This window comes from Hylobates moloch, unplaced genomic scaffold (genome assembly GCF_009828535.3).
Source record: "Hylobates moloch isolate HMO894 unplaced genomic scaffold, HMol_V3 SCAFFOLD_14, whole genome shotgun sequence".
Taxonomy (NCBI): Eukaryota; Metazoa; Chordata; class Mammalia; order Primates; family Hylobatidae; genus Hylobates; species Hylobates moloch.
Window position 1 is genome coordinate 61,792,772 of NW_026652289.1, and position 26,336 is coordinate 61,819,107.

The 26,336-nt window shown below is 49.1% G+C and overlaps 1 long non-coding RNA gene across 1 annotated transcript; it reads left to right on the plus strand.

Annotated features, from left to right (window-relative positions):
* Nucleotides 1–375: 375 nt before the first annotated feature.
* LOC116482333 (uncharacterized) lies at nt 376–25,816 on the plus strand. Its single transcript, XR_004251841.3, has 3 exons — nt 376–551; nt 14,811–15,062; nt 25,527–25,816. It is a non-coding gene; the product is annotated as an uncharacterized LOC116482333 (long non-coding RNA).
* The last annotated feature ends 520 nt before the right edge of the window (nt 25,817–26,336 follow it).

A 26,336-nucleotide genomic window follows, 5' to 3' on the forward strand; every position in this document is an offset into this window, starting at 1 on the left:
GAGGAGGTGGCACTGAGCTGGGAAGACCTAGAAGGGGTTGAGGAGACGGAGTAGAAGTACAGCCCCAATAGTAGGAACAGCCTGAGCACGGGCACTAAGGCCTGTGAGTGTCTGTCACTTTTGTTCCTATGGTTAAGGCAGGGTCTGGGTCCTCACTCTCTCCAGCAAGTTCTCTGTAAGAGTGCATGGTTAGTGACGGTTCCTGGAGAGGAGGAAGATGTGGGCTTTCTAGAGAGAAGAAAGGAGCTGTGTTCCCTCATTGGCCTCAGTCTTTCTCTTCCATCTCCTCATACCCCTCAGAAGTGCAGACATTGCAAAGCCCATCCCCCTTCAGAACTAAAGCCACCCCTCTGATAGCTGCATCCCTCCCTAGGGAGAAAGAACTCCAGTGACTGCCAAGAGCCCCTGCCAGATGCTCCTCTCCACCACCCTGGCATCTTGTGCATAGTAGGTCTGGGGAAATGCCTCCATCATGATGGCTATTGGAAAGGAAGGCAAGTCTCCTGTTTGTTGCCCAGAGTGCTGGCTGTGAGTCACCTGGAGTTTCCTAGGTGAGTAAGTCGGAAGGTTGAAGGAGGGGCACGAACAGGCATGCGGAAAGAGAAAAAAAAAGCACTAATATTTTAGAGGAGGCATTGGGCACCCCCTGTTGTGGAGAATTCATTGAAGTTGTCAAGCAGGTGGTAGCATTGGCTAAGATGGCCTTTAAGATGGAGGAGGTTTTGAGAAGCAGACACGAGGAATGGTGGTGAGGACAGGCCTCCCCAGGCACAGGGAACAGCATGGGCAAAGGCCTGGGGGTGGGATGGGCATAGTGTGGGCCACACACAGGAACAAACGGATGCGCCCTTTGGCTGAAAGCTGAGATGGGTAAAGAGGAGTCTTGGCATTGAGTTGCCAAGTTGGCATCTCCTTGGAGATGGGGAGAAGGGCCAGAGCATGGCCACTCTGCAGCGGGACTCTCTTGGGAAGGGCAGGGAGAGCCTTTGGAAGTTCTTTTTTTTATTATTATTTTACTTTAAATTCTGGGATACATGTGCAGAACTTGCAGGTTTGTTATACAGGCATGCTTGTGCCGTGGTGGTTTGCTGCACCCATCAACCCGTCATCTAGGTTTTAAGCCCCTCATGCATTAGGAATTTATCCTAATGCTTTACCTCCCCTTACCCCCCACCGCCTGACAGGCCCTGGTATGTGATGTTCCCCTCCCTGTGGAAGTTCTTGAGCAGACAATGTTAAGAAGGGTAAACAGGCAACAGTTTCCACAATGCACTAGAGCCCAGAAAGGAGACCACCAAGGGATTCCATGCAAGAGGTAACAAGATACTGAGCTACTACTGTGTGGAAAGAAGCAAAGAAGGATGAAACAGGACTCATCAACAGGCCATTCCACAGAAACACAGGACATCTAGTCCATCTTCCTGTTTTTCCATTGGGAAGACCAGTAAGAATTGCCCAAGGTCACCCAGCTGATTAGGTTGTTGATGTCTACTACACCTAGGATAGCAATCCTTAATCGATTGGTAGTGACTGCCTAAAGGGTTGTATTGAGACGTTCTGAGGCCTCATCCCAGATGAACTGGAAAGAATGGCATGATTGATTAATGATGTCTGCCACTAGCAAAGGAATTGAGGACTGGCTTGAGCTCCACCTGTTTGTTGTCTCTGCCCAGGTAAGCCTCTCTGTGCCCCAGGGTGAATATTTCTGTCTTCCCCACCTTATAAAATACTTGCAGAGATCAACAAGATCATATGCACAAAAATGTTTGAAGACTATCAAGGCTGCCTAAGTAGGAGGGGTTGTTCCCATGATTACGCATGCCTGCGTTAGTCACCTTGATCCTGGTGCTAGAAAAAGCACACAGCCCCCCAACATCTTCAACAGCTTTTACCCACCAAATGTCCCCAGTATATTGACTTGCTTGTTGACTAAGGAAGGTGTAGTCACAGGTGGCTGCACAGGGGCTGAGACTGGGGAGCAGATGGAGGCCTGACATGTTTAACAACTGCAGATTGAGGGCTCTGTGAGTCACCCAGCTCCTCGGCACATGGAATTGAGGGCAAGTCCACTTTCATGATCAGAAAGAGCCTGACACTGTGAGAAGGTGCAGCCAGTGAGCTGTTTCTGCTCCATATTGTTCAACTCCAGCCTCGGGCCATCATGGGCTTCACTCTGTTCCCTGAATACTACGGCGTCAGGTTAGCCACAGGCAGGACTCCTATCTGTACCTGTGGGGCGTGTCTCCTTACCTGCTTCCAAAAGAGTCGATCCTGAAGGCTGGGGAAGTCCTTTCCAGTGGGCTCAGATCCACAGGGATTTTCTTTCCATGGGGGTCTTTGTAGGGAGATGACTTGGGGAAGTAGAGACTAGATTCAGACTCACAGGACCCAGATCGTGACCCCAACTCTGCCACCCACCAGTTGTGGGACCTTGCGCAAGTCACTTAACCTCTGTGCCTCTGTTTCCTTATCTCTGAAATGGGGATAAAATGATCTGCTCTGCTCAGCTCTGTGGGAAGGGTAAGATTTAACTCTCTGAAATAAACTTGCATTCTCAAAGAACTGCCATGTTTTAAAAGGCCTGTCATACCCATTTTCATATTTGAGTCTCACAGGGCTCCTGTGGGGTACACAGGGCAAGCGTGTGTATGATCCTCATTTTACAGATGAGGAAATTGAGGCCCAGGGTCAAACTGCCAGTTAACGGTGAAGCTGGAGCTAATTTCAGGTGCCTGTGCTCAGCCTGTTGGGTGAGGGAGTGGTGGGGACGCCCTGTCTGAGAGCTCCAGTCAGGTGTTAAAAAGCCAGAAAGGGCACTGCCACTCACCCAGGTCTCCGCCACTGCCCTTCTGCTGGGGGATGGGGCAAGCCTGCAATCCCCATAATCTCCCCTGTGCCATCACTACCCTCTCTTCCCATCACATGCCTTTCCCCTGCCCATCAATCGACTCAGTGAGAGTCTCCCTTCCTCGAAGAGGCAGTTGCACAGTGCCCATTGGTTAAGCCCAGCCCGGAGTTGGGAGCAGAATAAGTGTGTATTTATTTGTCCCTGAGGAGTCCCTGTCGACCCCCTCTGTGACCTTTGACTCTTGTGTCTGGATGTGGAACATCTGCCTGAGTCACACAGTCTCTGCCTCTCAGGTCTCCTGGAGCCACCAAAAAGATAACATTTCTTGAATACCTGCGTAGTGCCAGGCAGAGCCCTGTGCGGGTTCACATAGGTCACCACTGACTCCTTGCAGCTCCACGAGGTATGTCAGCGAAGGAAGCTAAGTTATGCTCCAGCAACCTCTCATTTCCATGGTCTCTACCAGGTTTGTCTCTCACTTCTGACTTTTGAAGGCTGGCGGGGACTTCTGTTCCATGTCCTCTTTGTTCTTACTCTGCAACCCAGACTGGCAGAGCAGCTGCCATCAGAAACACGGCTGGTCCCCATGGCAGAGAAAAGGCTTGGAGGGCCTTGCATCAGTGATTACAAGAGCCAGCCCAGAAATGACATACATCATTTTTGCTCAGAAGCCATTGGCCAGAATGAGTCATGTGACCCCCATGCAATCACTCAGGTGCTGAGAAACACCTGGAAACAGGAGCAGGGGAAGAACAGCACTAATTATTCCCATCTTACATTTGTGGACATGGCAGTTGGAAGCCTGCCCATGGGCACACAAGGGAGTAGCCACACTGGGAGCTAATGCAGTCATAATTGCCCCAAAGCTGAGCCCATTCTTTGGCACCATCCTGACCCTGAAGAAGGCTGCCCAGGGCTCAGAAGCAGCCTGGGGATGGTTATAGGGTCTCCAGGGACAGGATGAGGTCAGCAGGCCTTTGGGATGGATGTCCTGGCTAGGGCCACTTTAATCTGTGGCATGTTAAAGGAATGATTAAATGACAAAGTGTTTCCAGGTGGTGTGGTCAGGGAAGCCTTCCTGGTGGAGGTGGCATTGAGCTGGGAGGACCCTCCTTGGCCAAATCCTTTGTGGAAAGGACACCTCTGTTCAACAAAGAGGTACCAAGTTTCTCCCAGATGTCTAGCCAAAGCCTCACAGTCCAGCTGAGGAGCTGGGATGAACACAAATGGCAATCAAAAAGTCGGTCTGAAAGGCACCAAGAACACACATTGGGGAAAGAACACCCTCTTCAATAAATGGTGCTGGGAAAACTGGATAGCCATATGCAGGAGAAGGAAACTAGACTCCTATCTCACCATATACAAAAATCAAATCAAAATGGATTAAAGACTTATAGGTAAGACCCACAACTACAAAACTACTAGAATAAAACATAGAAGAAATGCTTTAGGACATTGGTCCAGGCAAAGACTGTATGAGTAAGATTTCAAAAGCACAGGCAACAAAAACAAAAATTGACAAGAGGGAATATATCAAACAAAAAAGCTTCTGTATAGTAAAGGAAATAATCCACAGTGAAGAGACAACCTGTAGAATGGGAGAAAACATTTGCAAACTAATTCATCCAATAAAGGACTCACATGCCAAATATACAAGGCGCTCAAACAACACAACGGCAAAAAACAATCTGATTTTAAAATGATCAGAGAACCTGCATAGATATTTCTCAAAAGAAGATATGCAAATGGCCAAGAAGTATATGAAAATATGCTCAGCATCACTATTCCTCAGCGAAATGCAAATCAAAACCACAATGAGATACTACCTCACCAAGTTAGAATGGCTATCACGCTAACAAAAGACAGAAAATAATGAATACTGGCAAGGATGTGGAGAAAAGGAAGCTCTTACACACGGTTGGTGGGAATATAAATTAGTAAAGCCACAATGGAGAACAGTATGGAGCTTCCTCAAAAACCTACAAATAGAACTACCATATGATCCAGCAATCTCACCAGTGGGCATTTATTCAAAGGAAAATAAATCACTATATTTAAAAGATATCTGCACCCTCATGTTTACTGGATTGAAGCACTTTTCCCAATAGCAAAGATATGGGATCAACCTAAATGTCCATAGACAGATAAATGGATAAATGTCGTGCACACAATGGAATATATTGAACTACAAAAGAATAGAATCCTCTCTGTTGCAGCAACATGGATTAACCTGGAGGACATTACATTATGTGAAATTAGTCATGCATGGAAAAATAAATACTGCAAGTTCTCATTCATATGTGGGAGTTTAAAAATGGGCTGGTAGAAGTGGAGAGTAGAATTGTGGTTCCTAGAGGCTGGGAAGAGTAGAGGAGAGGTTGGTTAATGGATACAATGTTACAACTATTAGAGAGGAATACCTTCTAAGGTTCTGTAGCACTGTAGGGTGAATACAGTTCACAATAATTTAGTGTATATTTTCAAAAAACTGGAAGAGAGGATTTTGAATGTTCACAACACAAAGAAAGACTAAATGTTTAAAGTGATGCATATGCTAATTACTCTGATTTGATCATTACACATTGTATGTATGTATTGAAATATCATTCTGTGTCCCATATATATGTACAGTTATTATGTGTCAAGTAAAAATAAAAGGAAAAAATTTTAAGAGTCAGTCTGTCCTTCGGACTAGAAAAGTAGATGACTGAACAACCACATCTACTTTTGCTGCCTCTCAGAACTCACTAGAAAAACAGTAAATAGTGGCTTAAAATATATCTATTTATCAGTAAAGATTGGGAAGCAGAAGAAACAACAGCAACAAAATATTGGAAGATGGAAAGCAGATGGGCCACTGTAAATGAAACCCAAGAAAATTGAATACTTACCCAGTAGTGGGAAAAGCAAGAGTCAACCAGGCTTACATTCAGAATTTTTAGAAGGCTCAGAAACTGGAGGCTCCAGATGCCTCTGGAAGTGGAAATGAAGAGGGGCTAAATAAGGGAACTGACTGAAAGTCTGTTTAAGAAAGAGACAGATCTCAGATTCTCTCTCTGCCTCTAAATAAATTAATGTCTACAGCTAGATCTCTCACTCCCCTCAAAGATTGGAGGGCTATTCTCTTGAAGGGGTATAGGAGGGTCTCTTGGCAGATGGGTACCAGCACAAGTTGAGGGCAGAGGTCCCATATCACCTGCTAGAGAATTGAGTGAGGGTATCGTGTTGGTGCTGACACCACCTCCCTCCTAGCCCTCCACCCCTATTCTCCACCCAAGCCCTGGCAGCCAGGCTTCTCCTTTCAGGCAGGAGACTGGAATAGTCCTTCCTGAAGATTTTGAGCACCTCAAAAAGACAGGGATGCTGACATTAGGAGCTCCCCAACTAAGTGACCTGGCAGACCTCCTTACAGGGGCACCGGCAGTTGACAACCCACTTCCAGCTAGCTGGCTCGATCCTCATCATCACACATGAGCCCACAGCCAAGGATTCACAGGCAGCCGAAGAGAGCCTCTAACATGAAAGATCTCTATGTATCTACCAAACAAACAAAATGCAATTTGGAGGAATAAGACTCTGCAAGGGAAGAAATTGCAAAATAAACAAGGAAAACTTGTCATTACTCCAGAAATAGATGAGACGTGCTATGAGAAAAACCTTCAACAAATTAAACTTAACGGAGTTCAATCAAGCAAGGAACAATTCATAAATCAGGCAGCCCTGGAACCAGAATAGGTTTAGAGAAGCTCCAGCATCGTCTTTTGGTCAAAGAAGATTTATGGACAGAAAAAGGAAAGTGATGTACAGAAAACGGAAGTGAGGTACAGAAACAGCTGGACTGGTTACAGCTTGGCATTTGCCTTATATAAACATGGTTTGAAGAGTTGGCCATCTTTAATTGGCCAAAACTTGGTGATTGGCACAAGAGTAGGTTACAGTCTGTTTACACATCCAATTAGGCTGCAGTTTACTATGTACAGAGAAACCTGTAAGTCAAACTCAAAATACGTAAGAAGATGCCTTTAGGATACACTTAATTTAACAGATGAGATTATAATCATGAAACAAGAACAGGATCCTATGAAAAAATTATATAAATAGCTCTTCCTTTTCACTTCCTCTCTTCCTCTCAATGGTTCAAGAGCCACTAGGTGGAGCAGCATAACGTAGGTAGGTGTGTTCTTGGAGGTGGGGGTCTGGGGTGGTCCAGTGTCTGAGTCCATGTTTTGTTGCTTTAACAGAATACCTGAGACTAGGTAATTTATAATGAATAAAAATTTATTGACTGGGCGCGGAGGCTCACGCCTGTAATCCCAGCACTTTGGGAGGCCGAGGCGGGCAGATCACGAGGTCAGGAGATAGAGACCATCCTGGCTAACACGGTGAAACCCCATCTCTACTAAAAAATACAAAAAAAATTTAGCTGGGCATGGTGGCGGGCGCTTGTAGTCCCAGCTACTCATGAGTCTGAGGCAGGAGAATGGCATGAACCCTGGAGGCGGAGCTTGCAGTGAGCTGAGATTGCACCACTGCACTCCAGCCTGGGTGACAGAGCAAGACTCCGTTTTAAAAAAAAAAAAAAAAAAAAGACTCATGGTTCTGGAAGCTGGGAGATCTAAAATCAAGGGTGTGCATCTAGTAAGGGGCTTCTTGCCTTGATATAACATGGTGGGAGGCAGCACATGGGTGAGAGAGCACTTGAGAAAGAGAAGGAAGGGGGCTGAGCTGATTTTTTGATGAGGATACCGCTCCTCTGATAATAAACCCAATCCCATGATAACAACATTAATCCATTCATGATAACAGAGCCCTCACGGCCTAATCACCTCTTAAAGGTCTCACCTCTTAACACTGTTGCATTGGGGATTAACTTTCCAACACATGAAATTTGGGGGACACATTCAAACCACGGAATTCTGCCCCTGGCCTCCAAAATTCATGTCCTCACATACAAAATTCATTCCATCACAATAGCCCCAAAAGTCCAGAGTCTCATCTAAATCAGATATGGGTAAAACTCAAGGCATGATGAATTCTGAAACAAGTTCTTCTCCAGCTGTGAACCTATGAGATTAGACAAGCTACGTGCTTCGAAAATACAATGGTAGGACAGACATAGGATAGACATTCCCATTCCAAGAGGGAGAAATAGGCAAGAAAAGAGAGATAACCGGTCCCAAGTAAGTCCACAACCTGACAGGGTGCATGTTACATCTTAAAGTGGAAAATAATCTTTGACTGCATGTCCCACCTTCTGAGCATACTGGAGTAGAGTTAGGCCCCCAAGGCCTTGGGCAGCCCCACTCCTATGCTTTGCTGGGCTCGGCCTGTAATGCGGCTCTATGGATTGGAGTCTTGTGCCTGCAGCCCTCCTGGGAATGTGATGCACACTGGTAGCTCTGTCATTCTGGGGTTTCAGGAGTGGCTCCACCCTCATGGCTCCAGTAGGCATTGCACTAGTGGGACTTTCTGTGGTGGCTGTGGCAGCTCTGCCCCCTTGGCAGGTTTCTATCTAGGCCCTCAGGCTATCACATGACATCTTCTGAAATCTAGACGGAGGCCACCATGGCCCCACAGCTCATGCACTCCATACGTCTGCAGAGTCAGCATGATGTGGTTGCTTCCAAGGGTTACTGTGCCTTTCAGAGCTGCAGCACGAGCTGCCACTCGGCCTGGCTGAGTCATTGCTGGGGCAGCCAAGGGGCACTGCACCAGAATACAAGGAGCAGAGCCCTGAGGCAGCCCTGGGCAGCAAGTGTAGAGGTCCCACAGGCGCCTCTCTGGATACTTTGGCATCTAGGTCTGAGCTTCCCTTGAAGATCTCTGAAATGCCTTGTAGACCAGGACTCCCTGGAGAAATGGCTGATTCAGAACTGGGGCAGAGAAAGTGCAAGATGAGTGTGGAGCATCTTGTGGGGCCAGAAGGCAAGGAAGTGCTCACAGAATGATGGGGACATGTCAAAAGGGCACAGGCACCACCCCAAAGGGGCTCCCATTGGTAGCACCAAAATATGTAATGTCGGTAACAGGTTATAATCCATTGAGTAAAATAAGAAACAATGAGTCCATATTCGCATGAATAAATAAAGCAATAAATTGAACAGGATAGTTACATAGTATCAAAGGGCCTCCCACGAAAATACATACCAATTACAAAGAGCGAAAGAATAAGTCGCAGGGAGAAGTCTGGCAGATGCCACCCTCATCGAGTGATCGGAATGGACATCAACAGGAACGGAACAGATGGAAACCCTGCCCCACCTGTGGGCTGCAGCAAGGAGACAGCATCACAGAACAGCCCTGCGGAATTCCCGCCAGAGATGCAGGACCTGAATCTAGTCATGCGAAACATCAGACAACCCCAAACTGAGGGACATCCCACAATAGCGCGGTGGTGGGAACGTCAAGGAAATGCCAAGGAGCTGTTGTAAACGGAAGCCGACTGGGGACTTGACAACTACAAGAAGCATGATTCTGACCTGCATTATTTGCTACAAAGAACATCACGGGGAAAATGGCAAAACAGTGCGGCGCCTGGAGATTATGTGGCAGTGATACTTCACTGTTTATTTGCTGATTTTGATGGCTATAGCGAGGTTAGTTAGAAGATGACTTTATTTACGGGAAACAGGTACTAAAGAATTTGGTGGCCAGGCATGGTGGCTCACGCCTGTAATCCCAGCACTTTGGGACGCCGAGGCGGGTGGATCACCTGGGGTCAGGAGTTCGAGACCAGCCTGACCAACGTGGTGAAACCCTGTCTCTACTAAAAATACAAAAAATAGCTGGGTGTGGTGGTGGGCGCCTGTAATCCCAGCTACTTGGGAGGCTGAGGCAGGAGAATTACTTGAACCTAGGAGACGGAGGTTGCAGTGAGCCAAGATTGTGGCATTGCACTCTAGCCTGGGCGACAGAGCGAGACTCCATTTGGAAAAAAAAAAAAAAAAAAAAAAAAAAGAAGAAGAATTTGGTGAACCTGGGGAGTGATTTCAGCAAGTTACTCTTAATGGTTCGGGGATAGGGGGAGAATTACTTGTACTGTACTTGCAACTTTTCTGCATGTATGACATTATATCAAAATGAAAAATAATTAAAACTTAACAGGTAACAAAAAGTGAAAGGGCCTTTGCTCTAACTTTGGGAGAACGTCTCGAGGCATGTTTCTTTGTTGGTGCGAGGGCGCCCTCTTGTGGTTATGAAGGCACAATGCAGTACGAAGCCTCAAGTGGGGTCTGACACGGGGTTCCTCCTCTACAGCTGTAGATGTCCTCAGAGGTCATCTCATCCAACCCCTAGACACCTGGTTCCTCCTCTACAGCTGTAGATGTCCTCAGAGGTCATCTCATCCAACCTCTTGTCTCTGGCCAGGGTTTCTTCTCACCTAGATCATAAAGATACCTGTGTCTTCGGCCTCCAGAGTTCCAGAATCCCTTTCTGGCCCTGCCGCTGGGAACTGCCCTGAGGGGTAGACCCCTTGTAGGTTCTCTGGACATGAAGTAAGCTGTGAGCCAGTGTGATGAGGGGCTGGGCCAGCCACAAGGGCTGCAGAGGACGGAGCCCAGTGGGAAGGGCCCTAACCTCTGCCCGGCCTTGGGCACATCACCTCCCTGCTTGCAACTTCAGTTTCTTCATTTCTGCATTGGAAACCATGAAACTTGCCCAGACTTTCACGGGAGCTAATGAGAGAAAAAAATGGGTCCCAGTTTCCAATTAATGGGTGACCACATGTCTGAGGCATCTGGGGAAAGCCTGATTTACACCTGCTGCCCGGCATAATTACTAATGACCCCTCGTTCTTGCTCACAAGTGTCTCTGTTCAGAAAATACATCATCTGGTCACCCTATCAAGCATAGATGATATCCCGGGTGAATGATAAATCACACAGTCACTCTGCCACCTGTGGGCTCCCTTCCTAATGGATTTTTGAATGGTTTATTCCCACCCATCCCACTTTGGACATGACCCTTGTCAGAGCGATGAATGCAAACTCATGTTAGTGTCACCATTAACAAATCACAGAGAGTGAGTCCGATCTGAGAGGGGAGCTAAGTCCACCTTGGGGGCTGGGCACTTGGTGGCCAGCTAGCAGGGCGGCAGCTCTTTCTCTGGAATTCCAGGATCTTGGGCAGGCAGCTGGGCCCCAGGGGCCTGAGCGTGTAGGTTACAAAGTGAATTGTTGAAAAAGATATTTAAGATCATAGTTTAGTTTTGTGATGGAGGAAAATGAAAGCAGCATCTCAGTCCCTCTTTTTGGAAAGGGAAATCCAAGCCTTTGAGTGCTAGGGTGGGGCAGAGGTGGGTGAGGGGTGAGCAAGAGTGACAGCGTTTGTGTTTTGGGGGCTGCCACCAGATTTGGTCATCTTGGGGTGGATCTGGCTTTTCCTGGGGTGGGGGCAGGCCTGGGGGATAGGGTGCCCTCAGGATCAGGGAGAGGGTGACAAAGTACCTGGAAGAGGATAGTGGCTCTGGATACTCTGCTGGGAGAGGAGATGAGGAGGTTGTGAGTTCCTGAGATGGGGTCCTGTGCCTGCTCCCCAGTGCAGGCAGGGCCTTGTTGGGCTGGTGGTGGGGGTCAGGGGATTGGACAAGGGTCTTTGGTGGCTCTGGGCACATCCAGCGGACTGGAACATATCAGTAGCTGGGTCCATGCAGCAGGGGCCAGAGGTCCTGTAGCAGACATTTGCAGAGGAAGGGGCAGCATCAATGTCAATGTCACAGCCTGGGCTGCGGGCCCGGCTCTGCCCCATGTCCTGGGACACTGTGTCCATGAGCAACTTCTTGTAGGATTGAAGAAGGGGTGGGAATATAGAGTGCTGCAGAAATGCTCTAGAAATTGGTCCTTGTGGGCCAGGCGCGGTGGCTCATGCCTGTAATCCTAGCACTTTGGGAGGCTGAGATGGGCAGATCACTTGAGGTCAGGAGTTCGAGATCAGCCTGGCCAACATGGTGAAACCTCCTCTCTACTAAAAATACAAAAATTAGCCCGGTGTGGTGGTGGGCGCCTGCAATCCCAGCTACTCGGGAGGCTGAGGCGGGAGAATCGCTTGAAACTGGGAGGTGGAGGTTGCAGTGAACCAAGACTGTGCCACTGCAGTCCAGCCTGGGCGACAGAGTGAGACCTGTCTCCAAAAAAAAAAAAAAAAGAAGAAGAAGAAGAAAGAAATTGGCCCTTTTAAAGGGGGTATGATGGAAGGCATGGGGATACAGGTGAGCTTGATTTAGAAAACTGAAGGACTGGGACATTTCTTAGACCCAAGTGTAAAGAAGGTTTCAGACCAGCTGTAGGAACTCAATGAGTTCCTCTGAGAGGGACCAGGCTTTCAGGGAGCTGGGCTTGGGGCTCAGCAGAGACTTGGAGTTCGTTTCATTTTTCTTCATTATTATTTTTTAAATGTACATTCATGTGCAAAGGGCATATATTCTAGAAAACAGGTAATATGAGTGTTTCTATAACAGGAGGTCATTGTGAAGTGTGCCACTGAGTGCGGTACCTTCCATGGCCAGGTGCTTTGCGTCATGATCTCAAACCCTCACATCCACTCTGTAAACAGAGACTATTACCTGCATTTTTCAGATGGGGAAACTGAGGCTCCATGGGGAGCTGTGACCCCGCTGAGCTCTTACAGGCAGGTAAGGGATGGGGCTGGGATTTGTCTGTCTGTGTTGTGGCCACTACACCCCACGACCTGCCTGCGCTGTACCCCAGCTCGGCCGCTCATTCCCTGGGCCTCTGGGTTTCAGGCCCTGGCCTTTGGAGCTGTGGAGGCAGAGCTCATGAGGAGGCCTGGAAGACCGCGACCCTGTGGAGGCACCTGGTGGTGGTCTAGGGGTTGCTGATGGGTGGTAGGGTCAGGAGTCAGAAACAGGAGCTGTTTGTTGCTGGGGTGGGGACAAGCCAGGGCCCCGGGACTCCTCTGTGCATGTCCCTGGCCTGGCCCCAAGCCCTGCACTTCACTTCCACCTTGCAGATCTTGCCAACTTGAACCCTACAGAGAAGGGGGTTCTGGGAAAAGCAGTTCTGAACCTCGGGGGAGAGCAAACATGCCAAGTGACACCTGGCCCAGCACAGTGCCCCTGGGGCCTGGCCTCACGGCTCCGGGTGCAGAGTCCTCCTTTGCAAGGGAAAATCCTTCGCCAGCCCTGGCCTTCTTGGGAGACTCCACAAATGGGTGTGTGCAGGGAGCCTGGCAGCTGCTTTGTGCTTAACGCACATCACTGAGTCCAAATGGAAGGTCTTATCTTAAAACATAACTTACAGAGAACACATTGTGATGCTGTGGGCTGGGAGAGCTTCGTATCAAGGTAGCAGCTGAGTCTTCAGGCTCCTCAGTGTCCTGAGGGAACCGTCAGGCCTCTCAGGGCAGGTGGGGGCTCTGGGGGAAGCTGCAGTTGGGAAGACGGCTTGGCAGCTGCCCCTGCCCCTGACACACACTGGACACGGACACAAACCAGCCCCACCGGGCCCCCTGCCGCAGCCTGGAGCCAGGTAGTGTGGCTCAGCACTGTGACCTCGCAGCGGGCCCTGGGCTCCTACATTCTGAAGGGAAAGAAGAGGGAGGGAAGGAGACCGGACAGGGAGGTGGGGAGCCATTTCCATCCCTCTTTGGTTTCCTCTCCCCATCCTCCCCTCTCCTCTCTGACCATCCTAAGGGGCCCTCAATGCTGTACAGGTTGCAGAGTCCCCCTTTCTCCCTATGGCCGCTGCTCTGGCATTAAGATGTGGAGACGAGAGAGGGAGAGCAGGGCCCTTTCCCTGCCCCCCAGAGCTGGCCCTGCTGGGGGTTCAGGCGCCTCTCTCTACAGCGGGCTCCGGTAGCCTGGGCAGCTGCTTTCAGAGCGGGCTTTGTGCAAGTGGAGTCATGCTTTCTCTTCCTGTGGGGGAAGCACCACCAGAAGGAAGCCTGGCCTGGGGGTCCCAGAATGAAGCCAAACTCCATCACCCATCTCTCATGCCAATCCCTACCTGCCCCCAAACACCCCCTCAACTTTCCCCACAGAATTAGCCAATTAGAAAAAGCTTCTCTTCCCACGGCCTGTAGAGAGGCAGCCCCAAGTGGGGTGGGCTGTGCTGGGACAAGGGACAAAGATGCGAGTCTGAGTCCAGCCCCTGCTGTGGGGTGGCTGTGAACCTTTGGGTGAGTTTCTTTCTAAGCTTTGAACCTGAGTTTCTGCCTGTGATGAGCAAGCTTGTGCCTGCCTCACCAGCCCATAAGCAGGATGGGTAGGAGGTGAGTTCAGCCCCCAACACAGTGCCAGGTGCATGGTAGACAAGCAATAAAGTACAATGTGGGATTTTTTTTTTCCCTGAGATGGAGTCTTGCTCTGTTGCCCAGGCTAGAGTGCAGTGGCACAATCTCGGCTCACTGCAACCTCTACCTCCAGGGTTCAGGCAATTCTCCTCCCTCAGCCTCCCAAGTAGCTGGGATTACAGGCACGCACCACCATGCCTGGCTTTTTGTATTTTTAGTAGAGACGGGGTTTCACCATGTTGTCCAGGTCCAGGCTGCTCTCGAACTCTTGACCTTGTGATCTGCCCGCCTGGGCCTCCCAAAGTGCTGGGATTACAGGCTTGAGCCACCGTGCCTGGTCTTTTTTTTTTTTTTTTTTTTTTTTTGAGACAGTATCTCTCGGTTGCCCAGGCTGGAGTGCAGTGGCATGATTGCAACTCACTGCAACCTCCAACCCCTGGCCTTTAAGCAATCCTCCCACCTCAGCCTCCCAAAGCTCTGGAATTACAGGTGTGAGCCACTGGTCCGGCCTATATGTATTGTTTTTTCTTTGCTTGTTGGTTTGGTACACGGTCTCGCTCTGTCACCCAGGCTGGAATGCAGTGGTGCAATCTTGGCTTACTGCAGCCTTGACCTCCCAGGCTCAAGCGATCCTCCTACCTCAGCCTCACCAAGTAGCTGGGACTACAGGCTCACGCCAGCATGCCTGGCTAATTTTTTGTTGTTATTGTAGAGATGGGATTTCGCCATGTTGCCCTTGCTGGTCTTGAACTCCTGGACTCAAGCAATCTGCCTGCCCTAGCCTCCCAAAGTGCTGGGATTACAGGCTATATATTGCTAAAGAAAGAAAAAGCACTAATGGCTGAGGCTAGAGAGAGCTTGCTGAGGAAGAGGGAACCTAAAATGGGAAATAGTGGCCCGGTCAAGAGGTGTGGCCAGAAGACAGCATGGAGCAGAGCCAGGAGAAACTGCTCTGGGTGAAGAGGTGAGTCTGGGAGCTTTGGAGGTGGTGTACGGAGAGTGAGCTATTGACCTGTTTCCAACACTAAGTCCTCTTTGAGTGGTCTCACCTCTGATGACATCTCCATCCCCTTAGCTCTGCAGTCCAGAAACCCAGGAGGCGGCTTTAGTACTTCCCCTCATCCCATATCCAATTCATCTGCAAGCCTTGCTGAGTTTGCCTCCTAAAAAGCTCTTTCTTGCATGTGCTCACTTCTCATGCCCTGGCAAACCATGAGAACAGGAGAGGGATGGGCATGAAGGCTGGGCAGCCAGAGGGATGGACTGCAGCGGCCCCAAGCCCTTGCTGCGTTTGTGCAACACACCCTGGTGTGTGGCCCAGTACGGAACATAGCCCCACTTTGCTGCGCTGAGGACGTGGACATCTGATCTAAGCTTGGCCCCTTTGCTTCTTCCAAGCTGGAAGTGGATTATAAGTGAGTGATGAGAAGAAGTAAGGGCAGTTCTGTGCTCATCCTCGCAGCAAGGCCCAGGGCCAGTGGTGGCCACCTCGCCAGGTAAACCCTGCAGTGTGGATCCAGCTGGGGACGGAATGCCTGGCTTCCCTTACCCCGTGCATTTCCTATGCCTGGGTCTCCCGCCTTCGCATCAGCTCTGAGCGCTGCTCAACCGCCTTCCAACGTGTTCCCTGTTTAATACATGGTTGGTTTCTGTTAGTGTCTGGCTACAAAATGAGCTGCAATTGAACCCAGGAGTTCAGAGACAAGGGGGATGGATCAGGATTTGGGTGGAGGACTTCTGGAAGGAGGTAGGACTTGAACAGAAGTTTAAAGGAAGGGAGAGGGCTTTCCAGGGGAAGGAAAGTCTGCCCACAGTGAAAGGAAAGCTAGAACAGTAAGCAGCAATGAGGTGAGGGAGCGTTTCTGGGAATAGAAGGGAACTTTGGGGGCTCCCTAATTTATAGCCCCTTCCTGGTAGAACCAGCCCTGACTGTAAGTACGTATCACTGTCAGTTCACTAAAATGAAAACTGCCTCAAGGTTCATTTATGCATATGGCTTTCATTAGGAGGTATGATTAACTTACTTCATTTGTTCATTCATCAGATTTAATTGGGTGTCTGCTTAGTGGCAGGTGCTGTGTTGGTCACTGGGGACACTGAGATGAATACATATAATCCTTGACCAATCCACAAATTCAGTTCAGAGGGACAGACAAGTATCATTCCAATGCAGCATGGCAAGGCTATGCTGGGGAATTACATGAGCTTTGGGGACACAAAGGAGGTAGCAGGGACCTCTGCCTGAGATGAGTCAGAAAAGAACTTCAGAAAGTGGGTTTCAGTTCACGCTAACATGTCAATGACTAATATGGCATGAGATCTGTTCCTGAGACAGATGAGCAAGTTAGTATCTGCCTCATTTGCCTGGAGTCAGGATTGATAGACAGGTTTTGACAGCCAGTAGGGAAGCAGGATAGCGCTGTAGTTAGAAGCATAAGCTTTAACACCAGAATACCTAGATTTGAGCCTCAGATCTGCTATATATATATGCCATCTGACCCAAGCCAATGACTTAGCCTCTCTGAGCTTGTTTTGCTAACTGGAACATAGGAATAAAAAGAGGATTTACCTCATAGAATTTGGGGGAAGATGAAATAAGATAATACAAACAGGGTACCCAGCACACAGTTAACACTCAGCACATGTCAAATAAAAAGTCAAGCTCACTCTGAAGAGGGGAGAGGATAACTAAGGAGAATGAAAGGCCTCAAAAGTAAGGCTGAGAAAATAAAATGTAAATAATAATAACCAATGAATATTATATGTTATCATCAATGCACGTATAGATATGCTTTTTTTCCTCATTTACTCTTCCTCACAACCCTGTGAAGCAAGTCTTATCATCTTCATTTTCAATTCCATTTGCTGCAACCCCTTCCTTTTATAGAGGAGGAAACTGAGGCTCAGAGGGGAAGCCATTTCCCCAAGGCCTTGCACACAGTGTGAACATGCAGTCTGGGTCTTTAGGCCACGCACCTGTGCTTTTGTTTGAGCCTCGCAATGTGGCTGCCTGGGAGGGCTGGAGGGGACCCTGGCCTGAGCCAAGGCTGGGAGGCTGCACTGGGCACTGCAGGTGTGACTGATGAGGAGACAGGGCTGGCTGAAGTGGAGGCTCTGCACTGGGGAGCAACCAGGAGGGTTCAGTGGAGATCCCTGAAGGAAGATAGACAAGTGGGCAGGGAGGCGAGGCAGACGCCTTACAAATGAAAATGCAGAAGCCAAATGTTGTAGCCTTTTTGGGGCAGAGCGGTGGCCTGCCCCGGGACTGGAGGCAGGGTCTGGTGGCAGAGCTCTGGGCTCCTGCACTAGGGGAATGTCCTCCCTGGGCCAGGCTTTTCCACACATCTCCTCTTGCCCAAGTAGACATTGTAATTCCTCCTCTGCCATTCAGAACACGGAGGTTCGGGGAAGTGCAGTCACTGGCCCAGGGTCACAGAGAAAGGAAGTGTGGCAAACCTTCACTCAAACCAGGGTCTTCTGTCTCTGATGCTATCTTCCTTCCAAAACATGATCCTAGCAGCTAACAAGAATCGTTGACGACTGACTAGGAGCCACAGACAGTGCCGAGCGCTTTACCTGGATTACCTGTAACCTGTAATGTCCCTCCCTCATTTTATGGAGTAGGAACCTCAGGCTCAGAGAGGTTATGTGAGATGCCTGAAGCCACACAGCATTATAACCCAGATCTTTCTTGACTCAGAAGCCATACTCCTTTCTCTATAGCTTGTTTCCTGAAGTGTGTTCCATGGCATGCCCATTGGCATCCTGGCAGTGGAGGTGTTGGTGAACAAACATTTTGGGAAACATTGGGTTAGACAGTGATCTTCATGTTAAGGTTTCTCAGAACCTGTAATAATCTATTTTGTGAATCTCTGACAGTGGAAATTGGTATACACAGACTGATTTGGTCCTTAGAACTCTTTTATCATTAAACATTGCATTGGTTAGAAATGTGTTGAGTTTCAAATAAGAGAACCACCTCCCTCAGTAGTGGCCAGGAACCAGTACAGAAATAAGCAGTCCAGAGCTGATGTGGTGGCTCAGACATGGCACTGGGAATCCAGACTCCTTCCAGCTTCCTGCTCTGCCCTCCTTAACATATAGCTTTCATCCTGATGGTTGCAAAATGACCGCAGCCCTTTCAGGCACCACAGCTACATTCCAGGCAGGAAGAAGGAGAAGACAAGGTGCAAAGGTGAGTTTGAACCTTTATATCCTGGAAGCATCCTCCAGCTGACTTCTGCTTACATCTCATTGGCCAGAAGTATGTCACATGATCACTCTAGCTGCAAAGGAGCCTGGGAGAACAAGTATTTCTAAGGTGCACATTATCAGTTGGATGGAGTCGGAGGTCTATGGGTAAGAAAGAAGAGGAGGATGGATACCACAAAACCCCTTCTGGGATTAGTGTTCTATGAACCTAATTTGGAATACGTTGCTCTATACTCAAGCACTGCCCCCTCCCCTTTATTTTTCTGCCCAAAGTCAACTCACTCTCCAAGGCCTGCAAATGGTCCCTCCTCTGCCAAGGCTCTCAGATTTCCCCTATCTCCTACTTCATACCCCTTCCTCCTTGGCAGTTTGTGCACTCCTCATCAGTACATTGTGGGTTGTGCAAGAGTGAGGAATACGGAAGTCCAGCTCCCCTATTTTGTTACCTATCTGCTGCTGGAGGGCAAGGACATATGTTACTTGCATAGGTATCTACTGCAGGGCAAGCCCTGGCACAAAAGCCAATTAATTGTATGAATGGAGTGCAGAGGCAGAAAGTGGTTCAGAATGCCTTGCTTGGTTAATTGAAGCAAGCACCAACTTAACCCAGTATAAACAGTAAACAGTTCTTTTTTTTTTGAGACAGAGTCTCGCTCTGTCACCCAGGCTGGAGTGCAGTGGTACAATCTCGTCTCACTGCAAGCTCTGCCTCCCAGGTTCACACCATTCTCCTGCCTCAGCCTCTCCGAGTAGCTGGGACTACAGGCGCCCGCCACCAGGCCCGGCTAATTTTTTGTATTTTTAGTAGAGACGGGGTTTCACCGTGGTCTCGATCTCCTGACCTTGTGATCCACCCGCCTCGGCCTCCCAAAGTGCTGGGATTACAAGCGTGAGCCACCACGCCCGGCCCCCAGTATAAACAGAAAAGCAGACTCTTTAAGAAGGGTCCAGAGGGCTTTGAGGAACACAGGGCCAGAATGTAGGCAGGGCTCAGGACAGGATGGGGACAGTCTGAAAGGGCATTAGGATGCCAGGCAGCCTCTCTCCACATGGGTTATTTCATTGCTATCTTAGAACCTTGGGGCTGCTATAACAAAATGCCATAAACTGGATGGCTTATAAGCAACAGAGATCTATTTCTCATGGTTCCAGAGGCTGAGAAGTCCAAGACCAAGCTGCTGGCAGATTCCGTACCTGGTGATGATGGCCTGCTTTCTGATTCAGAGATGGCACCTTCTTACTGTATCCTCACATGATGAAAGGAGCAAGGGCCTTTCTGAGGTCTCTTTATAAGGGCACTAATCCTATTTATAAAGGCTCCACCCTCATGATCTAGCCACAGGCCCCACCTCCTAATACCATCACTTTGCAGGTGAGGGTTTCAACACATAAATTTAGGGGACAGGCAAATATTCAGACAAAAGCAGTTTTGCACTGTCTACAGCCCCCTTTTCTCTGCATCTCTGTCTAGGAGGCAGGAAGAAGATGGTGGTCCCTTGGTTCCCAGTGTAAATCAGCTCCAGACCCAACTGACCCACTTGGTCCAATTCCTTAGCCTGGGGAAAGACTCTGAGTAGCCCAACTTGGGTCAGGTATCACCACCGGTGTCTTCCCAGGGTGGGCCAATCAATTGAGTCCACCAGAGTAGGGTGGGAAGGAGATAGGAGGGCTCACGCAGTGCAGTGGGTGAGGGACAGTAAAAGCAGATACCCCAAGATGTGACTACCTCAACTTCAGATGTTGTCATATAGCAGGGGTCAGCAGATCGCTGAGGGAAGATAGACAAGTGGGCAGGGAGGCGAGACAGACACCTTACAAATGAAAATGCAGAAGCCAAATGTTGTAGCCTTTTTGGGGCAGAGGGGTGGCCTGCAGGGTCTGGAGGCAGGGTCTGGTGGCAGAGCTCTGGGCTCCTGCACTAGGGGAACATCCTCCCTGGGCCAGGCTTTTCCACATATCTCCTCTTGCCCAAGTAGACATTATAATTAGACCCATGGGCTAAATCCAGCCTGCCACCATTTTGGTAAGTAAGGTTTTATTGGAACACAGCTATGCTCATCCATTTATGTATTGTCCATGGCTGCTTTCACACTGCAACAGTGGAGTTGAAGAGTTGTGACAAAGACCACGTGGGCTGCAAAGCCAGATATTTTGTATCTGGCCCTTCGTAGAGCCTTTTTGCCAATGCCTGTATTATAGGGAAGAAGAATGTCTGTCTAGGAGATAGGGGGAAAGGATTTGTTGTTCAGATCTGTATCCCCAAAGGCCATGGCAGAGGCAGCTGGATGGATGGACGGACGGACGGACGGACAGATGTACAGATGGACGGATGGATGGATGGATGGATGAATTAGAAAGGCAGAAGCTGGAGCCGCTACAAGTTCTCAGACCACTTCCTTGGATTTTGAGCAGCGCAGAGGGACGCTGGGGAAGGGTATTTTTTCCTCCTCGTTCGCTCAGCCCCACATCTGCTCTTAATTGAGGCGTAGTGGTACAAGCCTGATTGGGAATAGCAGGGGCTGGGATGTGGTGAACATTAGGGAATAGTCACTTGGCGGGCTCCGGAGCTGCCAAAAACGAAAGTGTGCCGCTCGGCCAGATGTTCGTTCATTACCATCCGCTCTTCCTCAAAAACGTTTTAAGGGAACATTTGTTTGTTGAGGAAACACAGCTGTTCCCAGGGAAATGGGTTTCCCTACTTTGGGCAGAGAAGCGGGGGAGGGGACTGTCGGGAGAGGGACACTGGGGACGCCGTGGGTGGGTGGCAGCGAAAGGCTCTCTGTCCGGCCAAGGGCGGGGGTCTGTGTGGACCGTCGTTCCGGACGGACATCCGTCCATCCTTTAGAGACCGTCAAGTCCTGGTGCTCGCATTGCAGCCTGACTTTCTCCACACTCGTGCGAAGGAGGGACTGCCAGCTGCGTTTCCCAGAGAAGGAAGCAGAGGCTGAAAGTGAAGTGACTTGACCAAGGCCACAGGCTCATCAGTGGCTGAGTCCAGCCCTGCAGCTGGACTCTGGTCACTAAGACTCCGGCCCGTGCTCAGGCCCCTCATGCTCTGGTTTAGTCTAGGATGTGTCTCCTTTGGGTCTCGGTCTTAGAATCTCCACTTTCCAGCTTGCTTGCACTTCTGTCTCTGCATCTCGTTTTTAATTTCCTGTATCTCTTTGTCTCTTCCTTCCCAACCCTGGGCTTCTGTGTTTTCCACTTGATTCTGCCTGCCTCCCACTCTGCCCTTCTCGGGGGACCATGTCAACATCTGTGGGTGTGCAGCTGCGGCTGAGCGGGGCTCTTCCTCCATCTCTGTCTCCCTGTTTCTCTGACTCACCCGCCGTGTCCCTCTCCACCCCCATCTTGGTGTCTGGGGCAGGATCTGTATGATTTTGCCTCCACTGGGGCAACTTACTTTTCTCTCTCCCTGTAAATATTTCTTTTTTCTTTTTTTCAGATAGTGCTTTTCAAGTCGTGTGTCATGACCACTGATGGATCAGGAAATCAATCAATAAATGCTAGGTTGTGACCAGTAACTAAAAAAAGGAAAAAAAAAGGATAGAAAATATCCGAATGTGTTGTACATACTATTTTGTGAATTATTTGTTTCAGTTCTCTGTATGGATCTGGATTCCAGTGTAAAATATTTTCACAATGAGATTTGATTAAAAATGTTTGAAAACCATTGAGTAAAAGTGCTTTGGCCACAAGTAGCAGAAAAGTCTGACCCAAAAGGCCCCCAAAGAAGGAATTAATTATCACCACTACAAGAAGTCCAGGGGGCGGGGCTGGTGAATCAGGGGCTGGACAATATTATCAGGAAGTCAGGTTCTTTCCTGTTTTGCCCTTGGCCCTCCTCAGTGAGCCAGCTTTCTGCCTTCATGGTCACAAGGTGGCTGCTGTGGCTCCATCCACCCTGACAGGTCCAGGAGAGAAGGAACTGTCTCCTCCCCGACACACTTATGTAAAAACCAGGAAATCTTTCCTCTCACATTTTACTGGCCAGGACACATGCCCACTCCTTAACTCGTCACTGGCAAAGGAAGCAGGTTTACCATGAATGGCTTTCACTAACCAGAATGGAGCTCTTCCCGCAGTGGATGGCTGTGCAGAGGAGAGTGGGCAACAGAGGCCGGGGGCTTCTCCTGCCAACGAGAAGATGGAGAAGCCTATGGGCCATGCTGCCACCATCTGCCCCAGCCTCTCACGTCTCTTCTGCCTGGGTGCCTGCCTCAGTGTCCCTTTAGTCCCTCTTTCGGTCTGTCTTGAGGGAAGGCCATGGCGTGTGTGGGGTATTATTTAGGCTCTTTGTGTTCATTTCCTGTGGCTGCTGTAACAAATCACCACAAACTGGGTGGCTTAAAGCAACATAAATCAATTCCCTCACAGTTCGGAGGCCAGAAGCCCCAAATCAAGGCCAGCAGGACTGGGATCCCTCTGAAGGCTCTGGGGGAGAATCCTTCCTTCACTCCTCCAGCTTCTGGTGGCCTGGGCATCTTGGCTTTTGGCAGCATCACTCCTGTCTCTGCCTCTGTCTTCCCATGGTGTGAGCATGTGAGCCTGTGCGTGTGTGTGAGTGTAAGCATGTGTGAGTGTGTGCATGAGTGTGCATGTGTGAATGTGTGAGCCTGTGCATGTGTGAGTGTGAGCATGTGCGAGCATGTACATGAGTGCATGTGTGTGTGTGAGCATGTCAGCCTGTGCATGTGTGCGAGTGTGAGTATGTGTGAGTGTGTGCATGATCCTCAACTTAATTACATCTGAAAAGACCTTTTGTTCTAAATAAACTCACATTCACAGGTTCCTGGATGTGGGAATATATTTGGGGGTCACCCTTCAACCAAGGCAGTAGGGCCTATGAGCTGTTAGAAAAACATCCCTGATCCCCCTTTGAGGGTTATAGGGCCCCATTGTTTCTATTCACTGTGAGCCTCTTAGACCACACTTAGTAGCTTCTGCTGATGAGGTGACTCTTGGTGGGCCCCTCCATCATTTACACTAATGAGATAATTCAGGATAAGGACTGTCTATGTCAGGAAAAGCAGTCATGGCATTAGAGAGCTGGGGCTTTGAGTCATAGTACATCAGTCTGACCTCTGGGGAGGGGAGGTGGGCTGGAGATTGAATTCCATCACGTGGGCAATAATTCCATCAATGACGGCTATATGAAACTCCAATAAAAACTCTGGACACTGAAGCTTGGGTGAGCTGCCCTGGTTGGCAGTCCTCTGAGTTGGTCACATTCAAAGCTGAGAGGATGATGTGTCCCTGAGGGTGGTGGGGGCTTTGCATTTGAAATCCACCCTTACCTTGCATACACGTCTCTCTCTCTCTCTAGTTGGCTCTGATTTGTAACCTTCTGCTATAATAAAACTATAATGGCCAAAAAGACAAATGCTGTAGGATTCCACTTATACAAGGCACCTAGGGGGCCAAATTTGTGGACACTGAAACTGTTCCAGGGTGGTTGCCAGGAGCTTGAAGGAGGGATGGGGAATGGTTGTTTGATGGGCACAGAGTTTCAGTTTTGGAAGGTGACAAGCATTCCCAAGATTGGCTGCACAACAATGCAAGTGTGCTTAGCACTGCTGAACTCACGCCTAAAAATGGCTAAGATGGTAAATTTTATGCTATGTGTATGTTACTACAATTTAAAAAATTATAATCTTAAATATAGTGCCTTTCTAGTCTTGTGAGTCTTTCTAGCAAATTATCAAACCTGAGGGTGATCATGGGAACTCCTAAATTTGTAGCCAACTGGTTACAGTGCAGGTGGCGTGGGGAACCCATGAGCTTGCAGCTGATGTCTGGAGTGAGGACAGTCTTGCAGAGGACTGTGCCCATTACCTGTGAAGTGTGGCCGTGCTCCACGTAGATGAGAAAAAGGGAGGAAGAAAGTGAGAGCTGACTTTTGCACCAAGTGGCCTTTGGAATCCCACCTAGCCCTGAGTTTCTGTGATTCCTGTACGAAGACCCTCAGCTCCAGAGCACTGCCCCCTGCCCACCACCACCTATCTGTTCCACTTACCAGTGCTGGGCTCCTTCCCCTTGATTCCCTTTTTAGGATGTGTGTGTGTATGAGTGTGAGTGTGTGTGTGAGCATGAGTGTGTGTGAGTGAACATGAGTGTGTGTGAGTGGGAGTGTGTGTGATCCTGTGAGTGCATGTGACTGTATGTGAGCATGTGTGTGTGCCTGCATGAGTGTGTGTGACCATGTATGTGACCACGTACATGAGTGTTCATGTGAGTGTGTGACTATGTGTATGAGTGTGAGTGCATGTGTGTGCGTGTGTGAGCATGTGTGTGCATGAGTGTGCATGTGTGTGTGAGCATGTGAGCATATGCATGTGTGAGCATGTACATGAGTGTGCATGTGTGTATGTGAGCCTGTGCGTGTGTGCAAGTGTGAGCATGTGTGAGCATGTGCATGAGTGTGCATGTGAGTTTGTGAGCCTGTGCATAAGTGTGAGTACGTGTGAGCATGTGTGTGAGTGCATGTGTGAGTGTGTATGTGTGAGTGCATTCTCTTCCCATCAGGACTGTGAGCTCCTCTAGGCCTAGAACTAGACTTTCTACCTTTCTGTTGCTTGCACCACCAAAGTGTTTTCTGATGAACGGATCCAGACTTCTCTCTCTTCCCAGCCTGAAGGGCTGCCTCTTTGGTGGGCACTCACTGCCGTGCTTCTATCGTAAGAGTTTGTTTCTTTGAGTTTGTGCTGGATTGCTCTTTGGAGTCCTTGTAGACAGCAGGAAGGAAGAGAGCTGTTCAGCTACAATCCAGCACAGTGACTAACAAAACAAACAAAACACTGCCTGGCTGCACCCCGAGCTCGCCACCCCCACCTGTGGTCCTGAGGCCAAGAGGAGGGATCAGATCCTCCATCCCTAGGATGACCTCGCAGTCCCTGGGGATGCAGACTGTTTAATTAGAGCACCTTCAGTCGGAAACGCTCATCCATTCATACGGAAAACAGCAACAGGCTTTTAAGGACATGCCATAAGTTTTACAGTTATTGGATTTTTCAACTTGTTTACAAAAGCAATATTGTTAAATGGCCAACGGCCAGGCCCAGTTGTTTTTCCTCCTGTGCCTTCTGACGACAGGAAGGCATATTATCTCCCCCCAGCCAGCTCCCGGGAGGTGTGTGCAACTGCATTCCATTTTGCTATCTGTTTAATTATCCATTCAGCCCGGCTTACACTAAAGCTCTTTCTCGTTTGTTCACAGCCAGATCTGCTCTGGAATGCAGCAAAGAGCTCCTTCCTGCTTTCTTAGCCCCTGCAGCAGCTCCTGCTTCACTCCAAGAAAATGCCAGCCCCCAAGAACCTGTCCCTTTGGAACAGTGGATCCAAAAGCTGACCCAAGAGACCTTGAACTTAACACCTCTGTGTCATGGGCTCCTTCTTAATAATAGAAAGAAGATTGCTTTAGAAGACTGGTTTGCAAACCAGTCTGCTGGGCCCTAGAAGCCTTGGGAAGATTTGAAAAATAAATCTTATTGGCCTCACCATTTCACATTCTGACTTAGAGGGTGTGGGCTCTGTAATCTGATTGTGTTTTTTTCTGTTTTTGTTTTTGTTTTTGAGACAGTCTTACTCTTTCGCCCAGGCTGGAGTGCAATGGCGCGATCTCGGCTCACTGCAACCTCCACCTCCTGGGTTCAAGCGATTCTCTTGCCTCAGCCTCCCGAGTAGCTGGAATTACAGGCATGCACCATCACACCTAACTAATTTTTGTATTTTTAGTAGAGACGGGGTTTCACCATGTTAGCCAGGCTGATCATGAACTCCTGACCTCAAGTGATCCGTCCACCTTGGCCTCTCAGAGTGCTGGGTTACAGACATGAGTCACCGTGCCTGGCCTAATCTGAATTTTTGAAAGCTCCCGCAGTAATTTTGATACCTAGCAGCTGGAGCTGGAGTCCTTTGGCCTTGATCACCTCTGCCTGTCTTTCCCCCTGAAGTTCTGTGATGCTCTCTCCTGATGGAGGGTGAGGGTGAGAGGCCAGGCCTCCTCCCACTGTTCTTACCAGCACTA